Here is a 26,444-nt window from a genome sequence, read left to right on the forward strand (position 1 = left end):
CTTTGTCTGATATTTAAAATCATTTCATTTAAATCATCAATAACTTTGAAAATGGGATTTCAAGCATGGCTTTTTACTACAGAGCCCCTAAAAGAATATGGGCGAAAATAGAACAATTCAAACATTTGTTTCTCATTTGTACGAGAAAGTTTCAAGCGCACACGGGAAAGTTTCCACTTGAGCACGTTTCACGTTCACACCAGAAAGTGACGTCACGCGTCCCAGCTTTCAGCACATAAACAAAAACAACGGCGCGTCGCAAGAATGAACACGAGTGGAACGACCTGCATAGCTGTTGTGCGCCAATATGTCAGCGGGAAAAAGAAGAAGGGAAGGCGAGAGCATTTTTTGCGCACTCCCGAAATTCCCGAAAGCAATCAGTTTGAAGTTTCTGACAGCGTGCGACCGTATTACCATTCATTTCATATCAATTACCGAGTGATTTTTGCACCAAGTCTTGAAATGCCGGGCGCGAGCACATATGTGCGTTACCTCAAAAAGGTGTCCGTGCAGAGCCAGTCATCTTGATATTCCCCTCTTTGCTGCGCCAACTTTCTAATGTCTCCCACTATTTGTTCGCAACGCCATCTGAGTGTCGGAAGGTGGCCGAGTATGACCGAACGAGCAAGGTACGTGTGTGTTTGTTTGTTTGTATGACAACATGCAAGATTATTTTAGGCCCCTGCCTGCTTTAAATGCGGCTTGTGTGAATCATGACTTCCCACATAGTAGGTCAGTGAGTGGGGTGAGTCATATTGCTGTCTTATATGGTAACACGATGCACATGTGATAGAAACACCGTGTTATCTATAGACTGGAGTGACTGTTTCAAATGTCTTAAGCGTCGCTTGTCTGCTCGGCCTCTGTGGTCTGAGATTGCAATAAAATACATTGAATAAAGCGATTATGAGTAAAGTATGAAGTTAATCTGATCTTGATTGAATAATCCCCCCCCCCCCCCCCTAAAAAAGACAAAACTCACTCGATGATCATTTTATTTGGGATTCCCCGCAGCAAACTGGTATGAGTCAACCTGGCCTTTTTTTTTTTTTTTTTTTTTTTTCCCTCCCTCCTCGCTTTCAAATGACACAGCTTCAGCCTAACATCATCTCAGTCCCGATAAATGAAACAAAACAAAACAAAAAAAAAAACACTTTTTAAAAAAAAAAAAAAATGTACAAAAAATAAAACAACACAGAAAAGCACAAACACAATCTTACATTGAAAAAAAAGGGTCCTTTGAAGTATTTGCCCTATAAACGAGAGAACGATCGGTTTTTAGGGTTATTATGACAATGATTGATGAGACGAGGGACTTTAAAATGAAAGCGTTTTAAAGGCTGTGTGAAACTGAGAAAAACAACAACCACATTCATAATAAAAGGCAAATGGAAAGTTTCATGTATCGTTGACGCAGAGGCATCACCCACGTTAAAATGCCACATACGTATATACATGAATGCGTGTTGGTGTGTGAGTATGTTCCAGCAGACAAGTGTTTGCCAAACTTTAGTGAGCCACGGCACCCATTTTAAATTCAGAGAATGTGGGCCTGGCCGCTTCGTCGGCCAGCCAATTAATTTTTAATTCATCGGTTATCGTAATTCTCAGGGCATTGAATTGATCGCAACTGGACCGACTTGTCTTAGAAGTCGATTCGCCTCTCATCTGAACAGGCTTCATCAATTCATGCAACAGTGTTTGTGTGGGAAACTCGGCTATTAATGCTCCAACTTATGCCTAGATCAGACGACAGGATTTTAGCCCCGATATCGGCCCCGACATATTTTGTCGAGGATGACGAAACCTCTTGTCGTGTGACATCATCCACGACCGACGATTCGGCCCTATGATAGCCCTATGTTGCCAAAATGAAAAGTATAGCACGTTTGATTGTGACATCTCAACGACAACTCTCTTGATGTTTCTCTCCAATGAGTTAATGTGCTCGGTGAAGGGTTGCACTTCTTGGGTTTTGATTTCAACCCGTGTGTCATCCACATATCTGCACTGATGGCTTGGAGTCGCTCCCTTAAAGGAGTGGAGAGCTCTCCTTTCCAGGTTTGCTATGATATGGGTGTTACTGGGGCGTTATTATTTCACCCAATAATGCAGGTAAAATGTTTTTTTTCCCCACTTCCGCTACGTCAACTCTTGCTTTGATTTTATTGGTGCCGCTATACTTTTGCCGTGGCAGCAGTCCGAGTTAGGGAAGCCCAGACTTCCCTGTTTCCGGCCTCCTACCCTGGTTCCCCGGGAGTGACAGGGAGGTGTTCCCCCCTAGCTGTGAGACATGAAGGTGGATCTTACGGCTCTCTCTCTCGACCCTCTTAGCTCAATACTTGGACAGTGACCTGGAAGTCGTTGTCTTAAATGCGTATCGATCAGCAAGCATCGAGGAGGCTTCATAGAGGCTAATTGAGCAACAGCTGTTTCCTTTGCAGATGTCTTTTAGCCCCTCATGAGTGACGTGTAAAAATAGGCGTCTACGAACTTGATCATAAACAGAGCCCAAATGAAAAGAAATAGTTCATCGTTTGTTTTTGTCATTCCTAGTATGCATATTTTCTTTATTTGGGAAAGTATTTAAGAATGAAATGACAATTACACGAGCTCATGGTTACTCACAGTGAAAGTGTGTCATAATTACGATGTCAATTTCTTTTTTTTAAATTTTGCCACATCAGGAAAATATTTTTTTTGACGATTCTACATTCCACGTAATGAGATTTTTATACAGAAACAGTTGTTTAATTTGTTTGTGTTAGCCCTAATAAAGCCACGGTTGTAGTATAAAGGTGTTGTTTTCAATGTGTCAGTTTGAAATGCTTCATTATTATCACTCGCACAGTAGGACTCCAGGTTGGGCTGTCCTGTGACTGTTTTCCTGTTATTTTTCGAGAACATGTAATTGTTTTTGTCGTACTATTCTCGACAGACTCCGTTTCTTCTTATTTAGATGACGACTAGACCCCATTTTCTCACCAATTCATGAAGAAATCGAATTCCCAAGGGTTCACATACACTTACTTTTTCCGCCCACAATATGTTACAGACTTCACTGATTACTAAGACCTGCATTTTGTCACGCTAAAGGCCCATTTGTGCTCTATGCAGGAAACGAAAAAGGATCCAGATGGAGCCTTTCGTGCATATTCTGTGTTCATTTAATGTGTATTTTGGGCTAGCTGAATGTTCTCATTAATGCGCTGGACACATGGAGGTATGAGCGAAAGGACGTTCACATCGTATTGTTAGCACACTAGACTAATGTAGGCAACAATGTAGCTACAAATTCAACTGGCAACACCGCCTTCATAAAGTTGGCTGGGTTTGGCGGACCCCCCGCGCCCCCCAACAACAGTGTGGTGTTGTACGGCTAGATTATCAGCCAAGGCAAGATTTTTTTCACATTTTGTTTAAATGTAACGTCTTCATACATTACGTCTTCATGGATTGAATTTAGAATCCGTTTTATTGGCCACGTATGTTACAAAACACACAAGGAATTTGTCTCCGGTCGTTGGAGCCGCTCTAGTACGACGGGGTTCGACGTCCGGCCCGAGGACACTCGTAGCCGGGATTCAAACCGGAGACCCTTCGGTCACCGGACGACCTGCTCAACCTACCGAGCCGCAGCCGCCCTAAGTGCACAAATAATGTAGAAGTGTACCCGCAGAGATGTAAGTCAACTCGAAGAAGTTGATGGCAAGAGGGAAGAAGCAATTGGAAGGTCTCCCGGTTTTAGTATGCATTGTTCGATAGCACCTGCCTGAGGGAAGGAGTTCGAATGGGTGGTGACCAGGATTGGAGGTTCCGAGAAGATTTTGCGTGCCCGTGTCTTAGTTCTGGCAGCGTGCAGGTGTGGTCTGCTAATTCACCCCCATTACGACCAACCCCAGGGGCACACCGACCAGAACCATAAATAGGGAAAGTCCGCACATAATAAACATTTCAAGCCAAAACTTTTGGATAAGAGGTGTAATGAGAGACAGTCTCGTTGCCTTGATTCAACCTTTGGAGAGTCATACATTACGTTAATGAATGAAAACAACAACAACAAAACTATCATGAAATCAATGTTTGCATTAACCTTGTGTTAAAAAGAAAAATCTAAAAATGCACTGATTTTACAGGAATTCAGATTCATATAGGAGCAGGTGAACACCAAACAATCAATCTACGACAATATTTGACAACCAAAGGCCTCGTGCTAATGGAGGAGCTGAGCATAGACCGGTTCCATCTCACATTGCTGAAAGAGAATGGACCCCGATTGAATAGACTTCGGATTCAACGGACAGAAAATTGTGTCCAGTGCGCCAGTGAGGTAAGTTTGGATAAACTTCCCAAACATTTGAAAGCTTCTTTTAATAAATTATTTACAATAATCTTGTACTGTACCGGTGTTTCTAGGCCACAAAAAAAGGGCTTCAATTTAACGGACGGCCCCTTTCCCCGATGAATCCATTCAATCGAGGTTCCACTGTACCATATTTCAAAATTACACAAACATTACTGGATCAAGTCAAGTGCAAAAGTACACCAACAACAAACCTAGTTTCAGGCGTACACAGACGAAACCAAGTGTGGTTTAGTGGCTGTTGGATCACAGTATTGATGATCTAATTCAACGTTAGAAGATCAAGTATGTGTTATCGCAAGTCTTTATCGCAACGCGTTGGATGCACAATCAGAATGTGGACTCAGCACCTTAACAACCAGTCAGCAAGATGATGACTCACCCAAATCATTTCGAATACTCTGATATTCCCTCAGATCTGAGCCACTGTCAAATAGATGGACAAACCTGGAAAATGCCACGAAGTCAAGCTAATTCAATATTAGCATATCAGATACCGAAAACACAATGTGTATCCGCTCGGTGCCGTGCTTCTTCTTCTTTTTTTTTAAATTTTATTTCTTTTTAAAAAAAATTTTTTAAATTGAGAACAAATTGCGGTGACACGGTGGACAAATTTGGATCGAGAACAAATTGCATGGTGGGGGGGGGGGGAACTGGTCAGCACACCTGCCTCACAGTTCTGAGGACCCGGGTTCAAATCCCACCTTGTGTGGACTTTGCATGTTTTCCCTGTGACTGTGTGGGTTTTTGTCCAGGAACTCCGGTTTCCTCCCACATCCCAAAAACATGCACGGTAGGTTAATTGAAGGTGCAAATGTGAGTGCGAATGGTTGTTTGCTTACATGTGCCCTGCGATTGGCTGGCGACCAGTTCAGGGTGATGCTCATCGTGGGCAAACAGTTCAATTTGACCTTTTGGAGTAATGTCTCCTTCCTGGCACAGTGGCCTTTCAGCATTCCAGAAACGAAATCAGTGATGTCGTGACTAATTATTGACGTCTATATATATATATATATATATATATATATATATATATATATTCCAACGGCAATTTGTGAAACTGCACTTTACGGAAAGGTGCAGGTATTTTAGGTGGCCAGCCACACACACACACACACACACACACACACACACACACACACACACACAACACGAGCACATTCCTTTTAGGCGTGTCCAACTTCTAACGATGTGAACAATAGCCCATGCGGACATGGATTTCCTTGGTTAACCATTTGCACTACTCCTCACACTCACGGTCTTTGGCAATGTAGTCTGCAAAATGCATTATTAGTACCCTGAATTTATTGTTTAAATTGTTGAAAATCAAGCTAAAGTTTGCTCCTTAATTGCATTTGTTCCTGTCAATATTGTTAGGAGTGTGTGCATTCGCTATTCGCGAGGTTAAAATGGCGACTTGTGAATTTATTGACTAAAACTCTGGTACTCAGCTGAGAACATTAGCCCAATTGACCTTCTGTAAGTCATCGCTGCCGTATTTAAATCAACTGACCTATAAAGCTGACCGTATCAGAGATGTGCAGGTGAACAATTGCACCACATTGACTTCAAAATCAACGAAGCACTGAATCGGCAATAGATGAACCGGGACACAGCGAGGGATTACGTACGTAGAAAAAGACCGATCGTGAAAAACGAGCGCAAACACAAGCGGTGCGTGTAGATTTGATCGCAGGAAAAATCCCGGTCAAGACGCTGCTATTTGTGACTAAAATGACATATTGGATGATAGGCTGTGGCTGGACGTTGGCTGTTCTTGCAGCACGCAGTTCTTGAAACGTATGATAGGTTTTACAGCAAATCTCCACGTTTCAATGCATCAGGCGCTGTGCAACTCGGACGCAGCGGACGCCACGCCATTGGCCATTCTTTATCACGCCACCATTTCCTGGCTACGGTCAGCCTCTACGCTCACCGCAATCCTGGCAGACAGCGCAGCAGCCAACGTGCCAGTGATTTTAGGCACTGGGTGCAATTTCTGAGGAGGCTATTTTGACCTGCTTAATCCTAAATTGTTTTCCAATGTCACAGACAGGCCAGATGTGGAAAAACAAGACCTTTTTAACAGCGTGCATGTAATTATCCAATTAAATCCCATAACCGCTGGATGTTACACAACCATGACATGCAGCTAATCTCTCTGAGCTGACCTGACGCAAATGGTACGGACGTCCCTCTGGCCTTTATCAGCGACAAACCTGCCTTCGGTCTGGAATCATACAGATAATATTGTGAGGCAGAGCGTCATCTTAATTGCTAGCCTTCTGACGGCCACAAAGGAGTGGCTATTGTGAGGCGACGGGAAGTCCAAAAATAAATAAGTGCCCGTGTCTTGATTTGGGATGGGAACTTCAACACTCCTTGAAAACAACAACTGAACACAACACGCTCTCTCTGATGTTTGTTAGGGGGAAAAAAATCGAGTACAAATTATTGGAACTTCATTGCCGCTTCAGTTAAGAAGAACACATTGGCAGTTCTGCACCACAACGGACGAGATTTTGAATAAACAACACCGATACAACAAAGCCGAATACACTCGACAATCACAATGAAGAAAATGTACTGTGTCGTTAGAAATAGGATATACGTATTTCTAACGACACAATTGCTTACAAGTTCAACTTGCCTTTCAAACAGTGTTGCTGTTTCTTTCTGTTATTTTTCTGCAATGAAGACACGCTTGGCACTGATAACACTGCTTCGCTAAGGCTAGTTATTTCATTGACAGCCGCCACCAAATTGACAGATATATAGCCCTGTCGGCACACAACTAAGTGGGAACCTTTTCGTTGAACTCTGTTAAAGAACACAGATTTTTCACAACACGCACAGGTGCTTTGCATTGCGTCTTTATTACAAATTGAACTTCATGCGCGATGTTTTGAATTTTGAACACATTATGGAACATTCACCGATTTGGGTTGACATATGAAGCGATATAGACTAAATTGCGCACATTTGCCATTAGGTCAAATTGGTACGATATAGTGGCTTTCCACATGCCGTATGCATGTTACAAATTACAAAACCTGTCGACTAAAGGTTGCAAGAGGAACACAGGGGCCTTTCTGAAATTCTGCCATACAGTCAGCAAAGATACATTTTTACTGTCGTCTGAAAAACTACATTTCTAAATTTCAAACCTTCGCACAAAAAACGGACTCGTGATACAGACGTTACGTTTGGGCATGACAAATTATTGCAGGTCCTGGCTCATTAATTATGCTTAACTGACCGTGTCATCGGCATCCCTTGGACAAAAAATGCAGAGGCAGATTTTCTCCAACGGACGAAAGTCCTTCGATTGCCAGACTACTCAAATCCCTTCACTCGTTATTTACATGACCTCGTGTTGACACAGACGCAGGTTTTGGAGGGAAAAGGAAAAGTACCTGCCTGGAGATTTGATTCCACCCACATTTTTGTAACGGTGTCTAGAGCACGTTTTATGCATTTTCATTTAGTAATGTTTTGATTATCAGTCTAAAAAATAATGATAATATACAAATGTATAATGCTGATAATAGATAACGGGTCAGACCATATTGACGCCATACTGATAATGTATATCACAAAATAACGATCAGTGGGCTTACAAAATACTGTCCAGATATGGTAGACATGTTAAAGTAAGAATTGAAGTAAGTGGTAGTAGCACAATTAACCAATTAACCCCTGCATGGGTGATTTCGTGCTGGTTAAAAACGTGGCGATATCAGCGCTGGCTGGGGCCTTTCCAAGTCCTCCTTGTGACCCAGACTTCAGTGGAAGTTGCCGAAAGAGCTACGCGGGGTCCCGCGCCACACTGCAAGAAGGTCCCAGCGTCTCCTATGGTCCCGACTCCTCCACTTCCCTCACCTTCTACGACGGACGACCGTAAAGGTCGGCCCTATGAGGCTAAAGGCTTCTTTATGCTCGCGCTGACGTCACTGCGGCTATCCCGCGCGCAGTTTGCCGTTACGCTCGAGCGCAACCCGCGCGGCGCGGTTTTGAAAGTGTACTGCAGTTCTCCTCCAAGTCGGTCGGGGGTGTCGCTATGGCTGGTGTTGGCTAGGACGCCACAGGGCGGAGTTTCCTCTGATTTTTGTGGCCATTTCCGATCGCCGTTTTTACTTTCCTTCGCGTAACGAGGAACAAAGCAACAACAATGGGGACCGTGGACCAGAGACCGCTAGAACAAATGGGCCTAGATGACCAGATACGTTTAGCGTTTAATTATGCAGCAAAATCGATCGAGAAGGCGGCGGCTGTGTGGAACCGGGAGGAACGCTGATCACATCATCGCAGCATGTGACTAAAAGGGACCGATCACGAGAGATGATCTCCGAGGCAATCTACGCGCAGCAACAATTTTTGCCGTGTGCGTGTCAAGCTACGTAGAGGGGCCAATCCGTCGGTCACGTGATGCTAATGCGACTCCGGGAGTATAATGAGGCCGTAAGTAACCGCCTCTAAGAAAGAGGACACACTTTTAGCTACAATCAGTGCTAGCAACTGATTGCGCGTTGATAGGTCACAGGGGAGCAGACGATAGGTCATAAAAGCCGAGCAACGACCAATCATCTGTCTGAATTGACGCGTACACACACACTCACAAGCACAACTTGTGTAACTCGGCAGAAGAAAAGACGACGACGATGACGACATCTTCCGGGGGTCTCCTTGCTTTGAACAAGACCCTATTCGGCCAGAAACGTAATGACTCAAGTACCGAGTAAATCGTGAGTATCTTCTAATTTATTTTAACCAAAGCATGGACATCAATAAAAAAAAATTTACAAAATAAATCAGCGGGGTTGGCTTATCTAGTATTAATACCTATGCATGGGAAGCCCAATGGAAGACGTCGTGTGAGCTCATGTGACTTTCTTGTGTCGTTTGATTGGTGAACTAGACTTGAACGCAAACAGCAAACACCGCCCAATGCGGAAGTCGAAGTCTCGCGCAACAAATAGTTAATAAATAAGCAATAATTGATGAATAAAAGAAGCGAGCGACATTTGGCTCATGATAATGGTGTGAAAGTACCGTTACTTCTTAACAGCAGCAGCAGCAGAAGTGTTTTTTCTGGTCTCGTCAACTCCTGTGACAGGCGGAAGGAACCTCTGGCCAATGCGCTCGCATTTTAGTCCGCCGCGGAGTAATATTCGCAATTAAATCTGTGCGTGGATGGTGGATATGTGGAATGGAGCTCGCTGCCAGCGTTCAAGGAGTATGAAACAGTCGATGACGTCACTGACAGCAGCGATCTATACGATTCACGTAAATGTTCTATTTTGAGTTCAGAACGGTGAATTTCGCCGAAAGCCGACTGATTTGGATGTATGCGTGGTATCAAAACCGCTATGAAAACCCACTTGTTCTGTCGGCTGTGCTTCATTGAGTTTCGTTCCATTTTGTTTGCCCAAAATATTTTATCCAGCCTTAAGTGAACTAATAGCGTTTTCAACCTCTTCATTCAGGAAACATGGAACAGGATCTGCTTCTAGCTGTATAGGCTTGTATACAATTCTTTTAACTCGTCGTACGAGTTCTTGGCGGCTGTGACATATCGTTCCATCTGCCATTTTCAAACCCAAAATTATTTTCTTGTGACAAATTAACGCGCGTTTAACGCGTTTTATTCCATGTCCAGCTTCAAGCATTTTCTAAGCAAGCCAAACGTTGTAAGTTCTCAATTCTTCTCGTATCTTTATCCGAATCGTCTTGCACAGTTCAACATACTCAATTTTGTTGATAACGCCGCCCCTTTTCTTCATTTCTCGTCGCTTTTTCATGAAGGCGAAAGTAGCTTTGGATATTCTGGATGTCGTCTTTCTCGTTGATGGCGCTACTTTGTATGTAGTTTGAACAATGCCGTTTACAATTTCGCCGCTGTTTGTTGACAAATCCGTCTTCGAGCGTTAGAAGAGCTTTAAAGCGATTAGCCAAACATATTTGAAACGTGTCGCTTCTTTCTTGAATTAAGTTTAGATTGGTAAGCTTGCTCTTGAGAAGTTCCTTTCGTTCAAGTTGGCAGTTGATTTGCACTTTGACTCGAACCAATCTGTGGTCACTTCCAATGTCAAACTTGTTGAGGGCGGCGCAATCCGTAAATATCAGGAAGTAGTCTATGATGCTCGTGTTACCTCTGGGGCTTTCCCGTGACCACTTTCTGTTCCATTTCTTGTTAAAGAACAAACTGATGAAGGATAAGCCTTCTTGTTCAGAAAATTCTATTAAGCGTTCTCCTCTTTCATCTCTTGATCCAATTCTGTAGGATCCAATTGATTTATCACCAGAGTTGAGGCCAATCCTGGCATTAAAGTCACCCGTGACTATTGGAAATTTAAGCTTGGATTGACTATAAAGACGGGATAAGTCTTCGCAAAACGCTTCCATGGTCGGCGCATATATTTGTATCAATTGAAGCGAGTAGCGCTTTCTCATAGAGATGGTACATGTGGCGATTCTGTCGGAAACACTTTTGCAACTTTTTGCACTTTTGTAACGTAATTGGCGATACGTTTGTCGATAACAAAACCAACTCCACCATTGCATCCGCTTTCTGATCATCTGTAATAAAATAGATGGCCATTATCAAGAGTCAACATAGCTTCATCTTTGCGACGTATTTCACAAAGTCCAATTATATCCCATTTGATGGCTCATGTTGTAGCTCTTCTAGTCCAGAATCATCCTTTGGTGTCCCAAAAATAAGATTTTGTGCGTTATGTCTTTTTTTGCTTCTTTCTTGCTACTTCTAAAGACGGTCCTTTGGTTTGAGCGAAAATGTTTGTCGGAGTCACCGTATTCTGGTTGAGCATAGCCAAGTCCGTTGTCCGTAAGCAGACATAATGGGCCCGGTGATTTTTGGCACCCTCTGCCGCCAAGCTTGTCTGCCCGCTGCCGAAGGCGTAGGCTCTGAGGGCTGTGTTTTTCTTGTGCTGCCATGACGAAGGTAATAGGCCCTAATCTGCCACGCTGGCCCAAAGCGTGTTGGCAGATTGGCCAAATTTAGTAGTAGTAGTTTTACCTACAGCTAAGCCCCTAAGCGACGACGACGACAACAACACATATACATACACACACACACACGCACACCATCTGGAATACCATGTTGACCTCATGACAAATATGCACAATTTACACAATGTGATAAACCACATAAGCGAAAATTCCATAAAAAGACCTAAATTATAAAGATGAAACTCTTCAAAAGGTCTTTTGTGTTCCAATTTCCGAAGTGTAGCGCTTCTGTCATGCTTCAGACGACAGCAGAATGGCACATGACCAAGAGCAAATCACAAGCATCACCTTTAGGGGGACGTGATATGAGAAAAACAAAGAGCATTTGCAGTTATTTTTCAAATGCATCTAAAATTGTGGTCATGGAAATTGCCTATGACAATGACACATTCGACTCGAGTGTTGTATGGGGCAGTAGTGCTACACACTGTGAAGAAAGGACAGGACAACAAAGTACAGGACTGGACAGGACAAGGAAGGGAAGGGCAAGCATGCAGGACAGACGTAGAGGACCTGGCTGTACAACTGAAGTGTGATGCGAGTGGCTATGTAAATCCGACACATTTTTAAAAAGAGAGTGCAAGTGAGGGGATACCCAGGAAGTTCGCATATTTATGTTATCTATCGCAATGAGTGAGTGGCCCCACACCAAGCGAATAAGTCCCATCAGTATCTGCGGACGCACGCAACTGAATTGACACCGTCTCGCATTCACACTAACCTTCAGAAGTGACCTGTACTTGTTGCGCCTGTACTGTGGGGACTGGGGACTGGGGACTGAGGACACCGCCCCGCCGAGAGAGTGCAAAATGCTGCAGCAAGAAGTTTGACAAGGCCAAGAAGGTTTGATCATATTACTCCTATACTGACCAACTTACATTGGCTACCAGTCCACTTTAGTTACAATTCTACGATACGATCTGAAACCATTCAGTGGCTGGAAATCGATTCAGCAAATGTTTAGCCAAAAATGTATCTCGTGTGACTATGAAATAAATACCTACATTCTGGACAGTGCAGGTGAAATTTCTTAGATTGTTGTTGTTGTTGTGTTTTGTAAGGGAATCGGGTAAGAACTAATTATGGTCATCAAACATGAAGAATTTCCAGATCTACTTTCCTTTTTTGTCTTATTGTATACTGCATATATGTGTTTTTGAAAGGACTATGAGTCTGCTTAAAAAAAAGTTAATCGATGAATTGATTTCCTGATGTACTTGAATTTCTTTGCATTAGAGCGTCTGCCTCACAGGTCTGAGGAGCGGGGTTCAATCCCCGGCCCCGCCTGTGTGGCGTTTGCATGTTCTCCCCGTGCCTTAAAGGATTGAAACGGGCAGACAATCAGCCAGCTATCTGTTTCGTGCTCTGTGGGCTTAAATGAAACATGAAGGGGCTGGGGGGTTATCCTTAATGTTTGGCTCTTTATTATGTCTCGAAACTGTTGGTATACCGATATGTTTGTTTAAATAAAAAATTAAATTAAAAAAAAGCGTAAGTACTGTAATTCAAGTGAATTCTGCCTTTATATGTCATAGTTTGATTTCTGAAACTTCACCAGTATCACCAGTTTAGCTTGTTTAAAACATGTATAGCCTAACCTGGAATTCAAATGAATTCTGCCTTTTTCCAAAAAAGATGAAACTTTTATTAATTTAATAAAACGTGTGCTTTTTTTCTCTCCATTCTATCAGATGAGGTAAAACTTCTCCCCAAAAAGATTGAGACCGTTTGCCTGGATTTGAACATTTCCAAGCAGTTGCTGCCATTCAAGTGGATTTCACTTTAGTCTGTGGTCTGAGGACATTGTGAGTCCCACACACAATCCACCTCACACACATGACAAAATCCTTATTGTCCAACACTAACTGACCACTTGAACAATGCACAATACTAGTATTCATCCCCAATATTGACAAATGGAGGAGAAAATCATTTATATTCTTTGTGAATATTTTTATTCAAACTGAGCAGTGCTAATTGCTCAAATAAGTCAAATAAGATACATTGTGACTAATCTTTTCTGTTTTACCATAATAAACACTGAGAAACACCAAGAGTTTCCTTTTGTAGTTGTATTCCCTGCGTGAAAGAATCGAGCTTGCACTGAAGCCAGTGTAGTGAAGCAACGAACAAGGTCTTCAGATCAACAGAGTGGCAGGGCAGTGTCGGGAAAGTTAGTTTTCGACAAGAACTAGTTCATATTTTTTTTAGAAAGTTCACAATTCCAAAAATTAACGAGCTCATAGTTCTTTTTTTCCTCAATATGCGATTACCCTCAAAATACAGGCATTTCCCCATTGTCCAGAAGATCATATCGTGTCTATTTATTGTGATGTATATATTTAAGTAGCAAAGTTGCTGTATCTACATCGACTTGTAATCAATACCTCAGTCAAGTCGAATTCATTTCATATAATTCAAAAAACCTTTTGGCATTTATTATTGTCAAGTAACAGAATTCAACAAATATGTATGATCCACACATACACATCCCAAAAACATCCACGGTAGGTTCATTGAAGACTCTCAATTGCCCGTAAGTGTGACTGTGAGTGCAAATGGTTGTTTATATGTGTCCTAATATTGGCTGTACCCCGCCTCCTGCCCGATGATAGCTGGGATAGGCTCCAGCATGCCCGCGACCCGAGTGAGAAGCGGCTCGGAAAATGGATGGATGGATGGATTTGAGCTCTTTTGAATATCTCTGTTTTTTAGTTAAAGGTGAACCAAAGGTTGTAGTTTTAATCATTTGTAGACCTCCGAGATCCATCCATCCATTTTCTGAGCCGCTTCTCCTCACCGGGGTCGCGGGCGTGCTGGAGCCTATCCCAGCTATCTTCGGGTGAGACGCGGGGTCCACCCTGAACTGGTTGCCAGCCAATTGCAGGGCACATACAAACAAACAAAACCATTCACACTCACGGGCAATTTAGAGTCTCCAATTCGTGCATGTTTTTGGGGTGTGGGAGTGCCCGCAGAAAACCCACCCAACTCTTTGTAATTTTAACCAAGAGTTAGTCAGTGCTAGACAGCAACACTTTTCTGAAGTCATCAATAGGAACTTCAACAATACTCGCAACTCTGTTTGCTGTGGTTGACAACGGTTGAGCAGCTGAAACCATCAACGAGCTGTCTCGACTCGTTACCATCTGACTTTTTCAAAGCTATTGCGAAGTCTGTGCTAGCTGATTTGCAGCAAAAAAAAATCAATTGCTCACTTCAGTCAGGCGAGTTTCCTAAAGCTCTTAAAAGTAGCCAAGATTGTTGAGAAAGTTATTTTTAATCAAATCAGCAATTTCTTAAACTTAAATGGATTTTTTTACAAATTTCAATGAGGTTTCCGAACTCATCACACTACAGAATCTGCTCTTATCAAAGTGCAAAATGATATCATGTCGAATACTGACTCGGGAAAGGTGTCAATTCTGGCCTTGTTGGACCTCAGTGCGGCTTTTGATACGGTAGATCATAATATACTGCTGAACAGGTTGGAAACGTGGGTAGGACTAAATGGAACAGTCCGTAAATGGTTCAGGTCCTACCTGGAGGAAAGGAGTTATTTTGTAACCATTGGACGTGTTCAATCTCATCGAATGGCAATGACCTATGGAGTCTCTCAAGGGTCAGTTCTTGGACCCCTCCTGTTCTGCCTGTATATGCTACCCTTGGGTCAAATTACTCAGAACTTTAATTTTGACGATCATCGCTATGCAGATGACACACAGTCATACGTAGCAGTGTCTCCAGTTGACTACAGTTCAATTGAGGTGTTGTGTCGCTGTCTAAAACAGATAAATAACTGAATGAGCCAATACTGTCTTCAATTAAACCACAACAAAATTGAGATAATTGTTTTTGGCAATAAAGAAAAGAGGATTGCTGTTAGTATATACCTGGAGTCACTCTCTTTAAAAACCAAAGACCAAGTCCGAAACCTTGGTGTTCTGATAGATTCCGAACTGACTTTCAAGTCATATCAAATCAATTACTAAAACTGCCTTATACCATCTGAAGAACATATTCAGAGTGAAGGCTTGCATGTGTCAAGCAGACCAGGAGAAGCTCATCCATGCTTTCATCTCAAGTCGACTTCGGTTCTGTAATGGTCTTCTGACTGGACTCCCCAAAAAGAGCATTAAACAGCTGCAGCTCATTTAAAATGCTGCAGCTCAGGTTCTGACCAGAACAAAGAGGTCAGAGCATATTAGTCCAATTTTAAAGTCTTTACACTGGCTTCCGGTCAGTTTTAGAATAGATTTTAAAGTTCTGCTATTGGTCTATAAATCACGAAATGGCTTAGGTCCTGAAAACATGAAAGAAATGCTCATGGAATATAAACCCAGTCGAGCTCTGAGATCGACAGACTCAGGTCAAATAGTGGAGCACAGAGTCCAAAGCAAACATGGTGAAGCAGCATTTAGCTATTATGCTGCACACAAATGGAAGAAGTTGCCAACGAAAGTGACATCAGCCAGAAGTGTGGATGTCTTAAATCCAGATGAAAAACTTCTTTTTTCGAATGCTTTTTAGAGCATTTCCACATTTAAATATTTCTTGCACTGTACGTTGTTTTAAAGATACTTCCCGCCCCCCTTTGTTTTAAATGTCTATAAGCTGCTTTGTTTCTGTTTTTCAATGCTTTTATCATGTAAAGCACATTGAGTTACATTGTGTATGAAATGCGCTATATAAATAAATTTGCTTTGCTTAATTCAGCAAAAATTTATTTATTTATTTATTTTTTTAGCATGAACAGTCTTTTTAAGGTCATGCCTCTGCCTCTCTCGGATTCAAGTCTGCACTTTGACTCGGCCACTCCAAAACCTTCATTTTGTTTTTTTAAGCCATTCAGACGTTGACTTGCTGGTTTGTTTTGGATCATTATCCTGCTGCGGAACCCAAGTGCGCTTCAGCTTGACGTCACAAACTGATGGCTGAACATTCTTCTGTTAAAAAGCAGAATTCAAGATCACAGCAAGTTGTCCAGGTCCTGAAGGATCAAGCAGCCCAAGACCATCACGCTACCACCACCATGTTTGACTGTTGGTAGGATTTACTTTTTCTGAAATGCTGTGCTACATTTACACCAAATGTAATGAGACACACAACTTGCAAAACGCTCAACTTTAATCTCGTCGGTCCATCTAATATTCTCCCAAAACTCTTGGGAATCATTCAGGTGATGTTTTTGTTTGATTGTTTGTTTGTTTGCTAGAGTAAGATGAGCCTTTGGTTTTTTTGTTTTGTTTTGTTGGTCAGCATTCCCATGGGCTCACCACCTGTGGGAAGGGCCATAGGGGTCGGGTGCAGTGCGAGCTGGGCGATGGCCGAAGGCAGGGACCTTGGCGATCCCATCCCCGGCTACAGAAACTGGCTCGAGGGACGTGGAATGTGACATGTCTGGCAGGGAAGGAGCCCGAGCTGGTGTGTGAGGTCGAGAAGTTCCGACTAGATGTAGTCGGACTCGCCTCCACACACATCTTGGGCTCTGGTACCAGTCCTCTTGAGAGGGGTTGGACTCTTTCCCACTCTGGAGTTGCCCACGGTGAGAGGCGCCAAACAGGTGTGGGGATACGAGACGAGGGTAGCATCCCTCCGCCTTCGGGTGGGGGGGACGGGTCCCGACTGTTGTTTGTGCCTATGCACCAAACAGCAGTTCAGGGTACCCACCCTTTTTGGAGTCCTTGGAGGGGTGCTGGAGAGCCCACCCGCTGGGGACTCCATCGTTCTGCTGGTTGACTTCAATGCTCCCGTGGGCAATGACAGTGAGACCTGGAAGGGCGTGATTGGGAGGAACGGCCACCCCCAAGCAGAATCCAAGCGGTGTTCTGTTATTGGACTTCTGTGCCCATCACGGATTGTCCATAACGAACAAGCTGAAGCTGAAGGAGGAGTCCTATCGGGCCTTTTTAGCCTGTGGGACTCCTGAGGCAGCTGATGGGTACCAGCTGGCCAAGCGGAATGCGGCTTTGGTGTTCGCTGAAGCAAAAACTTGGGTATGGAAGGAGTTCGGTGAGGCCATGGAGAAAGACTTCCGGACGGCTTCGAGGAAATTCTGGTCCACCATCCGGCGTCTCAGGCGAGGAAAGCAGTGCACCACCAACACTGTGTATAGTGGGGATGGGGCGCTGCTGACCTCGACTCGGGATGTTGTGAGTCGGTGGGGAGAATACTTCGAAGACCTCCTCAATTCCACCGACACACCTTCCCATGAGGAAGTCATTATTAAGGCCAATCAAATGGGCTGGAAGGAGAAAATGAGAGTGTGGCTGAGAGAGGTGTATGTAAAGAGACCGGATGTTTTTTTCCACGCATCGCCGTATCTGTTGATCTGTGACTCCATGCGCGCCCATATCACCGCTACTGTGAAAAACCAAGTGAAGCAAATGAATTCGGAGCTAGCCATCATTCCGGGAGGATTAACAAAAGAACTCCAACCGCTGGACATCGGTGTAAACAGGGCGTTCAAAATGAAGTTGCGAGCGGCGTGGGAGTGATGGATGAGAGACGGCGAACACACCTTCACTAAGACTGGGAGGCAGCGCCGGGCGAGTTACGCCACCCTATGTGAATGGATTGCGGATGCCCGGGCTAATGTATCCGCTTCGACTGTTGTCCGAGCTTTCGCGAAAGCCGGCATCATTGCCGAACAGCCACCCGGCAACGAGACCGACTCAGACAATGACGAGAGGGAACGCGGCGTGTTTGATGGCAAAATTGCCCAGCTGTTCAATTCAGATACAGAAGATGAGGACTTTGATGGATTTGTGACAAAAGATCGGTCAAAAAATAAATGTGAGTGTATTTTTAAATACGTAGTCGAATAAACTTCAACCAAAGACACTGTTTTGCTTCCATTACCTTGTTTTAGCATGCGCCGAATAATACGGTGCGCCTTACGTATGGCTTAAGTACGGAAACAGACCCCGTAACTGAGACTGCGCCTTACAATCCGGTGCGCCTTATGGTGCGGAAGATGCGGTACTCAGTAGGACATATTTTACTGTTGGATCTCAGGGAATCTGGTGTTTTTGTTGTGCTTTTCTTCTTCCAATTTTCCTCATGAGTTCAAGAAATGCAGCGATATAGTCAAAAATATACTTGATATATATGAATTTGAGGAACTCATAGTAAAGGCAATCCTGATTGACAGAGCAACTGGTGGTGGCCCATTGAAATATACTTCGTTTTATAACTGAAAGACAAAAAAGTGCATTACGGTAAGACGAATAGCTTCATAAAAATCGTGTGAGTTGCACAATTTATGTGTTGCCCTTCAAACTCTGCGGCGACAAGGGCATAAATGATGCGAGCTCCTCATTAAACCCTTCACATTCTTCTCTCTCTCTTCAATCGTAATCACGGTAAAGACATGCATTTGTTCCGACATTTTCACGAATTCATATATATTCATTCATATCTCTGGAATAACATCATTTATTTTGCTGTCTGCTACTGCGTGAATGCAAAACGCCTGCATCATCCTGGCACTTCACGTCACAGATTGTATTGTGCGGTGTATTGCAACAACATAATGAGGCTCTCTCCAGTGGCGTCAACGGTAAAGAGAAGGACCGTCCGTAAAAGAACCAAAAAAGGAACTCTGAAGACACAAAGATGCATTTCTGTTAGGGTTCATGGAAAAGGCAAGCTGAGCAATAGGAGAAAAATCCTGTATTCCCAAAATGTAATTAGCAACTTCAGAAAACCATGAAACTTCATTTTGGAAACCTAATGGTAAAGACATTTTGCGATTAAAAGTTTGAAAAATATTATTTGACAGTAGAACAACAGTACGACTCCCAATAATTACTCCTATCAGTAAAATCCATCCATCCATTTTCTGTACCGCTTCTCCTCACTAGGGTCGCGGGCATGCTGGAGCCTATCCCAGCTATCTTCGGGTGGAAGGCGGGGAACACCGTGAACCGGTCGTCAGCCAATTGCAGACAAACAACCATTTGCACTCACATTCACACCTATGGGCAATTTAGAGTCTTCAATCTACCCACCGTGCATGTTTTGGGGATGTGGGACGAAACCGGAGTGCCCGGAGAAAACCCACGCAGGCACGGGGAGAACATGCAAACTCCACACAGGCGGGACCGGGGATTTGAACCCCGGTCCCCAGAACTGTGAGGCAGATGCGCAAACGTCGTCCACCGTGCCGGCTCATTCCATATCATTCAACACCATTCTATATCATCCATTCTCAATACTGCTTATCCTGTTCAGGGTCGCGGGTGGTGGAGCCTATCCCGGCTGACTTGAGGCGAAAGGCGGACTACACCAGTCGCAAGGCACACAGTCTATATCAGTCCATATCAATCAATATCGTTCCACATTGTTCCATAATATTTCATTCAGATTTTCAGCATTCACACGCAATTCTGGTTCTTACTATTGTCGTCACTTAATCCATATTGTACTGAGCAGCCAGGAAAGAGACTTGTACGACTTTCCACATTCTTCAAAATAACAATCTGGACCCAATCAGAGACCACAAATGACAGATGCAGCAAATATGCTCTGTTGTAACATAGGACATCAAACCTAATTAATAAAAACAGCATTTTTTTTTTTATTTTTTTTTTTTTTTTAGCAAATGCAACAGGTACATTTTTTTTTTAATGCTCATTATAATTCCTTCAGGAGAAATTCAATTCGCACTCTGCTGTATATATTTTGGGTTGCACATTTAACACATAGACCCAAATCACATTTACGCAGGCATGTAAGGAAGATGTTAGAGTGAAAGGAGCGTGCAAACACAGCGCTTGAACTCGGGGGTGGGGACAGTGCCTTGCTCAAACGCACCTCCACAGTAGCCAGGAAGCGGACTCATCTCTCCAAGAACAAGTTACACTGTTTCCATGTTGTCCACAGCGGGATTCAAACTGTGGCCCTTACAGTTGAGTCGCCCACTTAACCTCGCCCCTGAGACAAAGGCAAGATCATTTGTCAGAGAGACGTTTGGCCACACATCATCACAGCTACCTGAGAGTGAATCCCTTCCAGCCAAACAAAAGAACAAAATGGCAAGGGTTGACACATGATACAGTACAGCAAGGTTAAAAATAGACTCACAGTTGACTGATAGGGCACTTGTAGACACGAGATTGGGGAGGCTCAGAACTATTAGGGTCCTATGTGGCCTGAAAGCTGAGAAGCGAGACAATCAACTAGTCTCACACACATTGAAGCAAAGAGTGTGCTGTTGTGAGAACGCACAGGGACTCGTGCTCCGTGAAAAAGTATCGAAGAGCATGAGTCCACCTTGTGTGGTTAGGGGATTGATCATTTTTCCCCCCACTGTGCTTTTCTGCATTTCTGTGGAACTGCGTGGAGAGAGAAACTCGTGAGAAAATATATCATTTGACTCAGTGGATTAGATTGGCTCAAGATAGAGTCATTGCTTCCCGGGCTGCAAGAAGAAACATGAATAAAGAAGCAAAAGCAATTAAGACATCTTTCAGTCTTCAGTCTTATTGTTCTCTGCCAAATATGAACACATTGAAGGGAGAGCAGCACATTCATTCAGCTCTGACAGATTGAAACACATTCCAGGGGTCTAATGGGAATAGTTTCTCCCACCCTGTGTCAGAAGTGCAGGGTTCTTGCCTCAGAGTGACATGAACAATGGTCTCTTTCATTGCCTTGACCGGCCTAGAGATGCAGGGAGATGCATCATGGGTAGGAGACGGAGAAACACCCTGGTACAGTTCAGAATGAACGCATCCGAGAGGACTCACACAAACCCAAGCAACATGTCAATCTTCTTACAGACGTGCGCATTAACTATCTGTACTTTGTGTACTGCTGTGAAAGTCTGGATCAGAGTACAAGCAAAAAAGCATCCAGCATCCCACAAGTTGCGTTGTCGTGAGTTACATTGATAATTGAACGTTAACTTGATGATCATACGTACTTACTCACTTTACTATGTCATATTGACTTGAAGGGAAATTAGCACGATGTTACAAAAGTCAACCTTTCCAATAACACAAAACAACACAGCAAACATAATGTAGGATGAGCTGTGGACATGCCACACTTCCAGCGGTACATTGGCATAGTTATGCTTTGTCATCAAGTGGTTTGAGGGTCTTGACCTTCAACAAGTCGAGAACGTCCAGTCCTTTCAAGAAAAAACAATCAATGCCGAGCTGGTTTCGTAGCATGACGCACAGGCACAATTAGAGAACGTCACGTGGTCTAGAGCTAAGCACTGTGACAACTTGTATCCTCATACTACGGCAATTTGAAACGACACTGTGAAAAGCAACAACAAAAAGAGAGCGAGATTTACTTCACTCCACGACCCCGAGCAAGAACAAAAATGATATATGGATGTATGAATAGTGATCTGACTTGATAAACAAATAGTGTGATGACAAGGGGAAGAGATTTTAGTTTTCTTGTCTCACATCCAAAGGCTTGTTGTACAATTTGGTTCTGTATAAAATCTACTTCTGTGGCTGTACGAGCACCTGCAAAGGAAGTCAGTGGGAAAGCTACATTTCCTTTGCACTCAGCTCTACACGCAAGCAGTTTATAAAAAAAACATGGTTGCATAACAGAAAGGAAACCATGCATATATGTCGTTACTGTCATTGCCGGGATTGTAAATTAAGTGCCCTACCACATAGTGTCAGTGGCAGAAAGGGACAAAGGCACCATATACTGTATATTACACACGCTCCTCCAAAGGTAAAAAGTGAGGCACTTACTGTAGACTGAAAACATTTAGGTTTGACACCAAAAGATCAACACGAGACATAGCAACAGTTCAGCTTTTATTGTCGGGTGCTGTATTTACATCTCAATCTGATAAACATCCTTTTGTTCACCAAGTCTACAACAGTAGGTTGTGACACGTTCTTTGGAGGCTGTTCCTGATTTCACTAACAGTTGCTCGAGGGGTTTTCTTTAGCCCTCTCAATAGGTTTCTGTTAGCAACTGCTGTTGTTTTCCTTGGTCTACCCACTTGGCATTTGTTACTTTGTACACCTTGGGTTTCTTTCTTCTTCAGGACAAAGGTTTTCACCCATAGCCATTTCTGTAGTTTTCGTATAGGTTACACCTCTAACTGAGAGTAAATGTGGTCTGTAGAGGCAAAACCCAACTCTGAAACTGAGCATGCTGTTTATTATTTGAATAACCACTGTAATAGGACACAACTAGGCTACAAAACATACCTGTCAGTCATATGTATATACAGTAATATTATAACACATGAAAAATGGGTGGGTTCAAGCAGAAGGTCCTATCTTCTCAACCGTGTATCCAGATCCAGATGTAAAAGCTGCAATGTTGATCTCTTGTCTCACGCTCATCTTTTTGTGTCAAAGCCAAATGCTTTTCAGTCTACTTGCCTCCCAGAGCTGCTGTTTGGATGTGAACTGCCTCCAATCCTCGCAGGTCTTTTGCTTGAGGATGCTACAAAGCTTCTCAACAGGGTTGAGGTCCGGGGAGGATTGGGGATACACCATGAGTACCTCTCCTTCTACGCCCATAGCAGGATTCATGTTTTAGGCCAGATTCATGAAGAAAAAGCTGGTCGTAACCCTTCAGGGTTCCTGAAGGTGTGAAAATGACAATCTGAAAAGTATGCAGAGTTTCTGACTGACCACTTTCCTCCATTGTACAAAAATGAAAACTGTGCTGTCTGAAACAAAATCTTCATACATGACAATGCACCATCTCATACACAAGGAATACCTCTCCGTCATTGGTTCCAATGTGTGTAAAAGGAAAGAAGCTCATGGTGCGGCCCCTATACTTCCGTGATATTAACCCTGTTGAGAACCTTTGGAGCATCCTCAAGCAAAAATTTAGCAGGGTGGGAAGCGGGAGCACAATGTGACTGTGACTCTGGCTAATAGGCTAAAAAATGCAAATTGAGATATTCATATATTCCAATTCTACATTTAATAACCTTCGAAATGATATATCATACATGGAAGTACCTAAAAAACACAAATTTACAGCAATTTTAATCTCGCCAAGTTGGAATCCCTAGTTTGGAGAAAAACGTGTTTGACGTTTTGGTACGTACATCACTGATGTCCGGCGCCACTGCCTTGCAACACGTGTGTAGTTCCAGATGCAAGACACGTCGCCAGTAACACAAAACACATTACACTTGAGGTAAGATGTATTTTGTTCAAGTTGCGGGTATAGTTTTATGTGCAATTTGCACGCTATACTGGTAGAACTGGGTTTCTAAACATGCTAGCTTCTGTAGCGAACAGGGACTACAGTTTGTAGATAATTGACCTTCGTTCTGGAGGACTCCCTGCTTGATGAGGGTGGAGGGCCTTCACCCTTACGGGGTAGGCGCTCTCACTCTTTCAATAAACATAGATTACTGTTTGAGCTTTCCATGACAGTACACACTGTAGCATGCTGGGCCACAGGTGATTAGCAAGCTTGTTAGATTAGATGTGGAGTCTTTAAGGTTAAGGCTATCGAGCGCTATGCTGGACTCTTAACAACACACGTAGTCCTATCTGTAGATTAGAGCGACATACGACACATTCTGATCCACTGCCCACTAATGCATTGCAGAGTGGTATGCTTTCTACTGAGGGAGTACTGTGTCATGAGTTTTAAGCACTCTTCTAAAAACTATCAGATTCCTGCAGTATTAATCCTTCGCCTCGCCCACAGCAACCCGAAATATAATACAGGTTCTAGACGACGCAATCGTATTAATATTACTACTTTGAATACTCTGAGGGTAAATAGAACCAATCGGCCCACTTTAATGAAAATCAGTCTAATGAATATTAGATCACTTTCTTCAAAACCTTTGCTAGTCAATGATAGTATCAGAGACTACAATCTTAATATGATTGGTCTTCGTAAGACGTTTTGTGAATTCACTTGTTGCGCGTCCTATTAAGAAGGGAGGGAGTGTCGCCCTCATCCATTTTCAACCTTAGCATTAGCCCAAACATTGGCTTTAAAACATCTGCGGTGCAATGACAACGCAAGGATCCTGTTTGTGGACTTCAGCTCTGCGTTCAACACCATCATCTCTGAACTCCTTTCCTCCAAGCTTCTCCAACACAGCGTCTCGCCTGCCAACTGCCAGTGGATTTACAGCTTTCTGACAGGCAGGACACAGCAGGTGAGGCTGGGACAGACCACTTCATCCACACGCAGCATCAGCATTGGGGCACCCCAAGGTTGTGTCCTCTCTCCGCTGCTCTTCTCTCTCTACACGAACGACTGCACCTCGACGCACCCGGCTGTCAAACTCCTGAATATTGCAGATGACACCAATGTCATCGGCCTCATCAAAGACGGTGATGAGTATGCATATCGACAGGAAGCGGAGCGGCTGGAGCTGTGGTGCAGCCGACACAACTTGGAGCTGTACACGCTCAAGACTGTAGAGATGATCAAGGACTTTGTGTCCAGACGTGCACTCGGGAGTTTGATGATCGACTTCGTGGTCATCGGACTTGCGGCCGCATGTCTTGGACACTCGGGTGAAGAAAGGGGCGGAGCTGTCAACTGATCACCACCTGGTGTTGAGCTGGCTCCGATGGTGGGGGAAGATGCCGGTCCGACGTAGCAGGCCCAAACGTAGTGTGAGGGTCTGCTGGAACGTCTGGCAGAATCCCCCCGTCAGAAGGCGTTTCAACTCCCACCTGCGACAGAACTTTGTTCATGTTCCTGTGGAGGAGTTCAAGTATCTTGGGGTCTTGTTAACGAGTGAGGCAAGAATGGAACGGGAGATCGACAGGCGGATCGGTGCGGCATCTGCAGTGTTGCGGACTTTGTATCGATCCGTTGTGGTAAAGAAGGAGCTAAGCCGAAAGGCGAAGCTCTCGATTTACCGGTCGATCTACGTCCCTACCCTCACCTATGGTCACGAGCTCTGGGTCGTGACCGAAAGAACATTTCGATCACGGGGCATTTTACAATTTTAACATTTTCAACATAAAGCGAGATTTAATCCTTAAAATGGATGTTATATGCTGCAAACTGCATTTCATTACGATATTTTGAGAAGATTTTATGGTTTTCTTTTTTTGTGGTGTGTTCTCTCTTAACGGCACGGTGGACGACTGGTTAGAGTCTGCCTCACAGTTCTGGGGACCGGGGTTCAATCCCCGGCCCCGCCTGTGTGGAGTTTGCATGTTCTCCCCGTGCCTGCGTGGCTTTTCTCCGGGCGCTCCGGTTTCCTCCCACATCCCAAAAACATGCATGTTAGGTTAATTGACAACTCTAAATTGCCCGTAGGTGTGTATGTGAGTACGAATGGTTGTTTGTTTGTATGTGCCCTCCGATTGGCTGTCAACCAGTTCAGGGTGTACCCCGCCTCCTGCCCGACGATAGCTGGGATAGCCTCAAGCACGCCCGCGACCCTAGTGAGGAGAAGCGGTTCAGAAAATGGATGGATGGATGGATGTTCTCTCTTGCCCTAACCAAAATGTTCCACATTACTCTGGCGGAGAAAACTTCAGCGCGATTAGAAGGATGTAAGCCTTTTTTTCTGTGGGCACACAACTAATTGGGAACCTTTTTGTTTAACTCTTTTGTTTAAAGAACACAGATTTTTCCCAACACGCATAGGTGCTTTGCATTGCGTCCTTCTTACAAATTGAACTTCATGCGTGATGTTCTTTTCCGCTTCCTTGACATTTCCCAAGTCCCAAGTCAAATCCCAGCGTTTGGGCTACCAGCAAATATAGAGTTAATCAGGAACTATACGCCGATTCAATTGATCCTAAACTGGCCATCCCCCAACACTGCCAGCATCCACTTGGCATTGACGCTGTTGACAGTATTTTTCCAGTATTTAACCAGTACTAGACTTCACACCGATTTTATCGGCCTGATCGGTATCGGCCGATAATTACCATTTTACGCTGATCGGCTTTAATGTCATAATTCGCCGATCGGATCAGTTTTTTGTTTTTGTATTTTGCTAAAGTGAGCATGGTGGGACCACTTTATCAAAAGGAGGGGTGATGTCTGGAGTGTTTTTTGTTTTTGGAATGGTTTTTTTGTTTTGTTGGTTTTGGTTTTG

The 26,444-nt window shown here is 43.7% G+C and overlaps 1 protein-coding gene across 2 annotated transcripts in view; it reads right to left on the minus strand.

Annotated features, from left to right (window-relative positions):
* Nucleotides 1-26,444, minus strand: part of bach2b (BTB and CNC homology 1, basic leucine zipper transcription factor 2b) — a 90,634-nt gene that overhangs the window by 49,566 nt on the left and 14,624 nt on the right. The gene's annotated exons all lie outside the window — the stretch shown is intronic.

This window comes from Phycodurus eques, chromosome 18 (genome assembly GCF_024500275.1).
Source record: "Phycodurus eques isolate BA_2022a chromosome 18, UOR_Pequ_1.1, whole genome shotgun sequence".
Taxonomy (NCBI): Eukaryota; Metazoa; Chordata; class Actinopteri; order Syngnathiformes; family Syngnathidae; genus Phycodurus; species Phycodurus eques.